The following is an 8,996-nucleotide window of genomic DNA, read 5'->3' on the forward strand; positions in this document are numbered from 1 at the left end:
CAGCTCCTCCTACCGTCTCTTCCTCCTGGTGCAGCCCACAGCCTGAACCCTGTCTTTTTAGATCATGTCACTCTTGCCCCATGTGTCCTCTTACTTTGAGTCTGCTGGGGAAGCTCCTTCCTTCGGTGATCCCAGTGGCTGTGGTGGGTCCAGTGGCAGTCTCTCCTGCCATCCCCACTGGACTCTCTGAGTCCCACTCCAAGGCCTGGCCACATCTCTGCAGTTAGGCCATCCCAGAGCCCCCCACCTGCAGCCACCACACTGCCCACTCAGCTTCATGAGTGGAGACACCTTGATCTATGGTTCCTGTCTGTCCGGGCTGGATGTCACAGAGCACCATGCAGCAGGCACTTCAACTACGGGAATTTATCTTCCATCAGTTCTGAAGGCTGCAGGCCCAATTCAGGGGTTGGGGGGGGTGCCCTTGGGGCTCTTAGTGACTCACAGATGGGGTCTTCCCTGAGTCCCTGTGTGGTGAGCCCACTGTGCGTTCCTGTCCTGATGTCTCATGGAGCCGCTGGTCCTATCAGATCAGGATGGCCCCGGTGGCACCCTCAGTTACATCTCCAGAGGCTCTGTCTCCAAACACACTGAGTGCCTTCAGCTATGTCTCCTTTGTATTCCTGAGGGATCCGTCAGGCTTCAATCCCAGATCCTCAGCCATTTCCAGAGGTTTGTTCTGCTTCCTCTCAAATCTTATTCACAGGCTCATGAGCTGTGTGATTTAAATGCTTTCATTTTAAAATTTGTGTATCTAAAACCTTCATATTTACTTTGAGGTTAGGAAGAGCTATAGGAAGCTCTTAGTGTTAATCTTTCTGATCTTTTGTTTGTCTGTTTCTTTTGAGATAGGTTTTCACTATGTAGCTCAGGCTGGTCTCAAACTCACAGGGGTCCTCCTGCCTCAGTCCTCCTAGTGCTGGGATTATATGCATGCACCACCATGCCCAGTTTGTCTTTGTAAATGTTGTCAGAGGGTCTCTCTAAACACTCTCACACACATATATGCACACATGCACCTGTATACACACACACACACACACACACACACACACACACACACACACACGGCAGAAAGCTCGAGGGCTGGGACAGGAGTGAGCCTTTGGCATAGTTTGACTTTTGTTTATTCTGCACACTCCTGGGACTAACTAAATGTTAACTTCTGGGCTTAGAATTCTGCAGAGTGCCCATCTGGGTTCCCCAGAGACTGTAGGTACAGGCTGGGGTCAGTTTCCTAGGACAGACTGTTCACAGAGTCAAGGGGTGCTGAGCACATGCACGTACCCTGAGCTGATATCCCTGTGGAAGGGGTGGAAAGCCAGGGCTTCCCCCAGCAATGTGCCCTCATGGGCAGTGCAGGGAGGCATGCAGAGAGGCTCTAAGACTATCATGGTGGGGCCCTTTCCCACACAGAGAAGCCTCAGCATTTTGCCGCACCTGAGCTGACGTGTGGGCTCCGAGTCTGTGCATTTTTACCTAGGCTGGTAAATTTTACAATTTCACATCAAAACAAGTAAATCCAGTGGGCAGTTTGTCTCTGCCACTTTTGAGAATGCTGACACTAGCAGCCAGCTTCTCGCTGTGTGGCTCTGGGTCCCTGTCTCAGCCCACTATCCAATGCTCCTTCCTTTTCCTTCTCTCCTCCTTGCCTCTGATCCTTCCTTCCCTCTCTCTCTTTACAAACTTCCCTAGGAGGCCAAGGAGGCAACGATCACCCAGCCTTGCACCTTCGTGAGCATCTTCATGGCGTAACCTGGGAACCCACCTCTCCCTCTGCAGCCTCCTAGAAGGACCAGACTACAGGGTGCTTGATGTCCGCTCCCCGAGTTCCCTGGGACCCTCCATGAGTGTCTGAAATTCAGAGTTCAAGGCCAAGTGATCTCTGCGTTAGTCTGTCTCTGCCTCAAAGTTGCCATGTTGCCAGTGACTCTTGATAGCAGGCCACCAGAGTACATGGGACATGGTCAAAGTACAGGGTGAAATTTTATGCTTAGAAAATTATTACTGTAAAAAGACAATTGTGTTCTCTTCAAAGCCATCCCCTTCACCCTTGTCCCCTCATGCTTGCCTCTTTTTGCAGCAGCTCTGGAGTCCTCTTTCCCGAATATCTTCACCTGCTGTGATCAGAGATGTGGAGACACTGTTGCTGAGTGCCACCCAATGGAAAGGCAGCTTGTGAAACCCTGGTGCCATGTCCTCAGCCACCTCCATCACCGGATCTGGCGCCGTGTGGCTTCTGCTCTTGCCCAACATCAAAATGACCACAAAAGGGAAATTTTAAACAGAAATTCAGGGCAGCCACCATAGCATCTAAAGATACTCAGAAGCAAAGACTTCCAGAACTGCTTCAGAAAGTGGCAGGAACCATGCGACAGCTGAGTTGGAAGTGAGGGGGAGGACTTGGGGGATGTTAATGGTAGTAGATCTTTTACTGTAATAAAATTTTTAAAATTTAAATATTAGCTGTTTAAATTTCCAGTCCCAGACGCTGTGTGCTGAGATGAGGTGGCTGTGGCTTGGGCCTGGCCCTCTGGATGCTGGCTGGAAGGGCAGAGATGTCTGGGGCTCCTCTCAGAGCTCAGCTCTTGGGTGGCACAGTCCCTGCTCCCTTAGGGATGGCTCTGGTCCATGTGCAACTTGGGCATCACTGTGAGCAGGGTTAGCCAGGAAAGTGCTGATTGCTGGAGGCAGGGAACTGCCTGATGGTTCTTATGTTTAAAAGTCTTCTGTGCTTTACGTATTTTGAGCTTTGCAATAAAAACTTGTTCTGAAGGGTTATTTTTGAAAATTTCATGGAGCCTCTCCTGTGACTCCCTAAGTCTGCTCTGTGGAGATGAAGGAAGACGGGGAACCACAGGTACACCCTCCTGTCTCAGCCCTCCTCGGTGTCAGCCCTGAGGTCCACCTTGTCTGGCACTGAGGTGGGGCCACTATGCAGAGCCTGGGAGGCAGTAGTCTCTGCTGGCCCATAGCACCTGTCCATCAGGGTGTACGTCCAGCTTCAGCTGCTCACCTAGCCCACACCGGGGCCAAGGTCCTGTGTCCAGTGCAGAGACTGCAGAGGAACTGCGTCCAGCAGAGCAGCCTGCCCTGCGGACCCTCCTGGCATCTGTGACACTCGGGAGAATGGCTGCTCTCCTGGTACCTGTGTGGGGCTCCGTGGTCAAAGGAAAACCTCTTCTGCCGGCTAGATGTCTGCCCTGGTGGCGGGAACAATGAGTGGTGCTGCTCTGTGCTGTTCCCCTTTCCGCTTCCCACAGGTGCCAGGACCCCTCACTGTCCCTGCTGGCTTCCTGTCCTCCCTGTCCCTGCTTCTGAGGTCTGGGTACAGCCTGGGCATCATGATCTGAGGTGGATCTGGTGGATGTTCAGGTGGTGCAGCTTATGTGGACCTCAGTTCTAGGGCCTGGGCCCTTGCTCAGGTGAACCAGACTGCAGACCCAAAGACCCAGTCATCAGCCTGTGTGCCAGGCCTGTGCCCACTGCAGCAGCCGCACCCCATCTGGAAGAGCAGGCATCTGGCTACGCAGCTGGTGTTCTGGCAGGGACTGGTTCTGCAGCAGGTCTGGCTGCAGCCTGCTGTGAGGTGTCAGAGCAGAGCAGGCCGCGTGGGCTCTGTTCTTGCCAGCTGCCCTGGGCACTACCATTGCAGAGTCAGCAGCCCACAGCTTCAGCCCCGCCCTGGCTGGCTCAGTACTGGTGGGACCCAGGTGCCCTGCCACCTGGCCCAGTGAGCTGTGTGCTGTTGCTCTTGTGTGCCCACCCAGCGTGCAGGTGCCAGGGCCTGCACCTGGCTGCCAGCTTCTGGCACCCCTCCCTCACACTGACTGAGGCCCAGGTCTCAGCTCCCACCTGTGAGCTGGGAGAGCCTGTCTGAGGACAGCATCTCAGGAGCAGATGTTCTCCCTCACTGCTCCTCACTGCTCCCCACTGCTCCAGATGTCATCTACCCTAGATGGGCCAGAGGCAGCAAAGCAGGAGGCCAGGACACCAAGTCTCACACCTTTCAATGGTTGTGGCCACCCCTGGCCCTCTGAGGAGGAATGTGACCCTGAAGGACTTCGTCCTCATGACTGCTGTGGTCCATGTCCACCTGTGAGGGCCACCAGTTCTGAGGTCTGGTTTGTGGAGACTGCTCTCAGAGGCTGCTGGGAAACCTGTCTGAATGGAACCTCAGGGGCCCTGAGGCTGGGGTGGGGGGCAGCATCCCTGAGTCTGCAGAACCCAGGCTCCTCCCCGAGACCACGAGGCAGGGCCAAGCTCCACCCTGGCTGGGCAGTAGCTGATCAACCGGTGACTAATGAGCTGCACAGTGCATCACTAGGCTTGAAAGCAAGCTTCTGTCTTCACAGCTTAGGCCCTTGGGTCTGGTCCAGCAGACCCCATGGCACTGAGGCCCCAGGAAGGGAGGGGGTGGGCTCTGGGGAGATCCTCCTCCATGGAAGGGTTCCCTTACACATCTTCTGTGCCTTCCACCCTCCAGAGCCCTATTGCTTTCCCCAGCTGAGAACAGGTCTGAGCTGGGGAGAGCCTGCACCTACAGGAGCCATGCCCAATACCATGGACCCTGTCCCCATGCCACCAGTGAGGACCTGAGCAGGTGTTAAGATGGCCTGTGGGCCCTCCTGATGCACTTTTGGGCCTGAGGTATGGGAGGTGCCCAGTCCCCTCCCCTCCAGCAGCTCCCAATCTGCTCTTCTCCCAGCCCATGAACTTCCGGGTAGGATGGGCTATGTCTGGGGGGCTTGGTCCTGGCAGCACACCTGGTCCAGGGGTGCTGGGGACCCTCAGAGCTCCAGGAGGGCATGTGTGGGGAGAAAGTGTTCAGCAGAGCCGTAGTTGGCAGGTAGAGGGAGCAGGCCTAGGCAGGACTGATGCAGCTGTGCTTCCAGGTGGGCAGGGGCAGTGCCATCGGTGTCCATACCCCCTACATCCATCTCAGCAAGCCCAGGCATCGCACATATACATGAGCGCGTGATTTTGGGGCTGATCCCAGGGCCTTTGTGTGCAGCAACATCCCTGGCCTTTTTCAAGAATTTTTGTGACAGGGCTTTTGCATCAAGTTACCCAGGTGGGACTTGAACTTGCCATCCTCCTGCCTCAGCTCCCAGGGGACTGGCATGCAGGCATGGACCCCCATGACCAGCTCATTGCACAGAACTTTGGTGTTTGGTTTTCTCCAGAATCTCAACTGGGAAAAGTACAGCTATATCATGAAGCGAATGAAACACAGAGCTGTCAGGAGGTGTTTTGCTGTTGTGGTCTGATATTTATTCATGAGCTCTTGGGTGATGGCAGAGGGTCGAGCTGGAGTTCTCAGCGAGCACCCCTTGTCCTCCCACCAGGCTCCCGCATCTCATGATTTATTCTTAGAATCTCAGGCAGAACCTCAGAGGGCAGTGGGAGGCCTCCTGGTCTGACGTTTTGAAAGTGGTTTTGCAGTAATGTGTGACCCACGGGCACAGATTGATCCCATTTTGATGGAAAGTGGCACCCTGCTGGCAAAGGGTCTGCACTGGCTAGAGCTGGCTGTCCCTGAAGGGACACAGTGGCAGGGGCTATGGACGGCTCTTCCCTTTTACATCCTTTTGTTGAGAAAGAAGAACAGACTCTTATATTTATCATTTTCTTTTGAAAAGAACAACAGAGCCCGAGCAGGTGAACAGTTCAACTCTCTCTTCTCTGATGCAATCATTTATTGAGCACCTATTGCATGCATGTCAGCAAGCGAGGCATCAGAGGCATGCGTGGCCTCTGACAAAGTCTGCAGCAAGGTGGAGTTCACTTCCCTCCCAGCTCTCAGCACCACAGCCTGTGCAGTAGGACAGCAGCCAGCTTTCCACACGCATGTGTTCACTGTGCCGCAGAACAGACGGACAGACGGGGGCATCAGGACCCTAGGGCACAGGCACGGTGCATTCACTGTAATGCAGGTACCCTGGGACCATCAGTGGGCAGCTCAGGGCCTGCTTGGGGTCTTGCAGTCAAGGGTCACAGATGGAAGGGACCCAGGGGTGAGCACTGCAGGCCAAGGGAACAGAATGGGCGCAGGCTCAGAGGCTGGAGTGCCTGCTTGACTGCTTCTGTGTGAGCAGCATGGCACAACAGAGGAAGGAGGGACTCTGCCCTGACCTTGTGGGAGAGACGTGGAGAGATCTGCCCTGGAGGAAACTCACCCTGAGAATGTGGATACCTGGATAGAACACATGAATTTACTTTATCCTTTTTTTTTTGAGACAGGGTCTTGTTATGTAGCCCAAGCTGACCTTGAGCTCGTGGTGATTCTCCTGCCTAGGCCTTTTGAGTCTACCCTCACCCCTGAGTCTGTATATCTCCTATTCAATCTCTTCTGAGATCATACTGAAGTGATAATAAAGGAATTTTTGAAAATGCTTAAACCTACACAGACCATGGGAGAAGATATCACAGGGAGATTTTTAAACCAGGAGAAGGGAGAACATCCCATAGTGTCGATGTCGCTCCCGGCCGGCAGGAAGGACACACGACAAAGTCTGGCAGTGGACAACCTTTTCTTTTATTTTCCTTCTCCGTACAGCCTGCCCTGGGATCGCTCCCAGCCGAAGCCTCCTTTGGTCCGCTCCCCGCGGCTCCTTCTGGGCTTCTACTTCCGGGCTTCTTCTTCCCCCCCAGGGGTGGCACCAGTATATATACGGATACAGTGTCCAATCATGTTAAAGTAAGCAAGGCAAGCTGATTGGCTAACATCATCAGTTGCCAGGCAGACTATATTGTTGAGCGGGTTGCTTACGCGGTAAGCAGGAAATTAACGTGCTCGATGGGAGGGGTAATCTACCTCAGGCTTTACTCTTTACTACAGGCCTCACGTCCGCCAAGTGAGGCGACCGGGCTCGGGGCTGCGGCTCCCAACACCATAGCAATCTTTATAAAAATAGAAATTGACAAGTGGATTCTAAAATTTATATGTAAATGTAAAGGACCTGGAGTATACAAAGCAATCCTGAAAAAGAACAACGTTAGGAGAATATATAATGTCTTGAGTCGAGGTTTACTCTTGGGCTGGGGTGTAGCTCAGTAACGAAGCCCTGCTCAGCATTTGTGAGGGCCTCGGTTCAATCCCCAGCATAAAAAAGAGAGAGGGTGCTACAATAAAGCTAGAGTAATCACCAAAGGGTGGTGTTGGCATAAGAAATTAACTATATCAAAGAACAGAACCCAGAATCCAGATATTGATTCCACTTTTTGTAGCTATTTTATTTTTGACACTGTCAACAAGGAAATTCAATGAAAAAGTCTCTTGATTAAATGGTGCCAGAATCACTGACTTCCACAGGAAAAAACATGACCCTTGACTTCTGTCTACCAACCTTCACCAGGTTAGTTTGGCCTCATTCCTGGGCCTAATAAGAGGGGCAACCACAGTGGTTTTAGAGGAATGCATGGAAAACACAAACATGACCCAGGTAAAGGTTTCTCAGATAAAGCACAGAAAGGAGTAAGTATAAATGAAAAAGAGATAGATTTGACTTTATAAAATTAAATATTTCTGCTCACTGAGGCAAATTTTAAGTGAATAGCAAGCTACACACTGGGAAAAAAATCACAAAATATATAACTGACGAAGTGCTGGTATCCAGCGACATAAAGAACTACAGCTCAACAATAGAATGACACCAGCCCCCAGAATAGGCAAAATATAGAGGCTTCAGAGAAGAAAGACAAATGGAAGAGAAGCCAGAGGTGAGGAGAAAGGCTGGACCCAGAGGGGAGAAACCGGACATCGTGAGTCTCCAGGCACCAGGACTTAGAGACTGTAGTGCTGGACAGCTCTCCACCACCAGGGTGGCAACAAGGACCAGGCTGGAGGGGCAGAGACGGAGGGGAGGACCCTGGGAGGACGTGGGCCAGCCAAAGCTAGAGGGGCCTGCAGGAAAGGGAGGGAAGCTGTGCTGAGGGTGGCGGGGAAATTCTAGAAGGATCTCTGGAAGGGAAGAGCGGAAACTGGACAACCGGTAGGGAGTCTGAGGTTGACTAGATGAATATACAGAGAAAGTTTAACAAAGAAAAAGAGAGCTCTGCCAAACATAAAACCAAAGAAAGTTGTGCATGAAAAGAAAGCAAAGTATGAACTATATTGCTTGTCTATAAATAAAACTGACCCATCACTAATTACCACAGGTACATGGCATGCTAATCCAGTCACGTGTTGTTAAATTGAGCAAATGGAAGGAGAGCAGTGTGTGTGTGTGTGTGTGTGTGTGTGTGTGTGTGTGTGTGTGCAAGATCACAGCATCTTCATCTTCCCTGAATGTTGGCAGGTAAATCTGGGCACTGAACATCAAAATGCAGCAACATATGCTAAGAGCAAAAGACCTGGCTGTTGTGCCTCTTGAACTGGTCTATTTTTCATTATTGTAAGAAACTGTGTGAGAACAAAGATGAGCTTTGCAGTTCTGGAGGCAGAAAGTCCAAGCAGCAGGGAGCAGACTCTGGTGAGGGCTCTGTTGGCTGAGTCACCCCACGGTGGCTGCTGTCACAATGGCAGAGAGTGGGAGGGGGTGATCATGTGGCCAGAAAGGGAGCCGGAACGCTCCAGTCACAGCTTTCTCTGGAGCCAGCTCAGGGTCTGGGCAACCTGCTTCACTGCTCTTCCAGTGACTCAGGTGACTGCCACTAGTCCCTCCTCAGATGTAGGGCTTGCATTCCTACCACATGGGGCCCCGGCTCCCATACATGTGCCCCTGAGGACATACCACACCCAGATCAGGGCCCTGTGGGATGGGACATTAGGGAGGTGCAGTAACTGCTGTAAGATGATTTTCTCTAAACCACTGCACCTTTGCCTTTGCTGCAACTCGAAGCAGGCCACCTGGCAGCTATGTCTTCTGCTTCTCTGAGGAAGGACATATGGGACCAGTTGGTGGATGACAGCTGGTGACAGCCTACCCCGTCCAGGAATGGAGAGGATGGGCAGATCTAATACCTGTGGGAGGCAGATTCTGTGGAGGTGGAGA

The sequence above is a fragment of the Cavia porcellus genome, unplaced genomic scaffold, assembly GCF_034190915.1.
Source record: "Cavia porcellus strain 051 isolate PalLab524CR breed Dunkin Hartley unplaced genomic scaffold, mCavPor4.1 scaffold_26, whole genome shotgun sequence".
Lineage (NCBI taxonomy): Eukaryota > Metazoa > Chordata > Mammalia > Rodentia > Caviidae > Cavia > Cavia porcellus.